Below are 1,475 nucleotides of genomic sequence, written 5' to 3'. Positions count from 1 at the left end.
TAAAATGTTCAAAACCGACTAAAACAGATTTACAAAATGGACAAATATATTAATAAAGTATCTAAAAATAGGAATAAACTGTCCTAAAATATTTAATAACATTATTAATACAAAAACAGAAGAAAATATATCAGTAACACGTCTCTGAATTGGACAAAATATACTGAAAAAAAATACATCAGACTTAACAAATAGCTAAAAAAAAATATTAAGAAAATGTTTCAAAAGTTTTAATAAAAACATTTTTTTAAGAAAGAAAAAAAACCTAGACAATTTCCCAAATATTAAGCAGAAATTAACCAAAAGTTTTATTAAAGAATGAGGGAAAAAATCCTCTAAATTATAAAAAAATAATAAATAAATGCTGAAAAATATTCATAAAATGTTCAAAAGCCGACTAAAAACATTATATATTAAGTATATTAATAAAGTATCTAAAATATGACTAAAAAGTCCCTTAAACATTTAAAACAAACGTATAAACAGGAGAGCTGCTGATGCTTCATGTTTCTGACATTTTATGAATATCTTTCATCATTTCTAGTGGTGAAGCTCCTTTCTCAACTATTTTATGTCCAGTTCTATATTCAGGGACAGCAGATGAATGTGAAGCTCCAAACAGGATTATTAGTTTAACAACAAAGTTCTGATCCACAGTTTTGTTCTCAGCTTCTCTCTGATGTTTGCTGAGATGAAACCGTGTGAGCAGTTCAATCTGCTGCTTTAATCTGTCGCTCTGCTGCGTTTGGAGTCTCCACCGGTGGATGCACCGACGTCGTGTCCAGACTTCAGCAGCTCTGCAGCAGGTTGACGTGGAGAACAACCGGATCGCTGGAGCCTGAAGCTCAGAGGAACACGGAGCTGCTGCTGCTGCTTCCATCTCCACGTCCTCCAGCCGCCGTTATTTACATGCTGCAGGATTCCCAGAGTGACGGAAAGATAAATGTGAGCACAAATTAAACCCACGCGGCGGCGGCGAGGCAGATAGCCGGGTGTCTTTTTTGGTAATTGTATTGATTAAAGTTTGCAGCCTCGCAGCTGTTTGAGCAGAGTCCCAGACGAAGCAGCGCTGCAGGAAACCAGCTCTTATTAATGGACGGAGGAGGAGGAGGAGGAGGAGGAGGCTGCTCAGTATTCTGCTGCTCGGCTCTAATTAAAATGTGAAATTACAGAGGTTTGGTCCCACAGTGGCACTCTGCTGTCCTCAGACACACAGACTGATCCAGGACCGTTCATAAAACCACCTGCAGCAATATGCAGCAGCACAACATCATCACTGACACACAAACTAGTGTTTTCATCACAGAAATACCTGCAGGTTTAGTCCAGGATTAACTAAGTCTACACGACAGTTAGAGACTCTACACACTGTCTGAGACTAGGATCATTTAAACCAGGGTTCACAGAGTCTACAATCATTTAAATCCAGGATTCACAGAGTCTAGGATCATTTAAACCCAGGATTCACAGAGACT

The sequence above is a fragment of the Stegastes partitus genome, unplaced genomic scaffold (genome assembly GCF_000690725.1).
Source record: "Stegastes partitus isolate 25-593 unplaced genomic scaffold, Stegastes_partitus-1.0.2 Scaffold89, whole genome shotgun sequence".
NCBI classification, from domain to species: Eukaryota; Metazoa; Chordata; class Actinopteri; family Pomacentridae; genus Stegastes; species Stegastes partitus.
The sequence above is the reverse complement of the archived record's forward strand: the minus strand, read 5'-3'. Positions refer to the sequence as shown.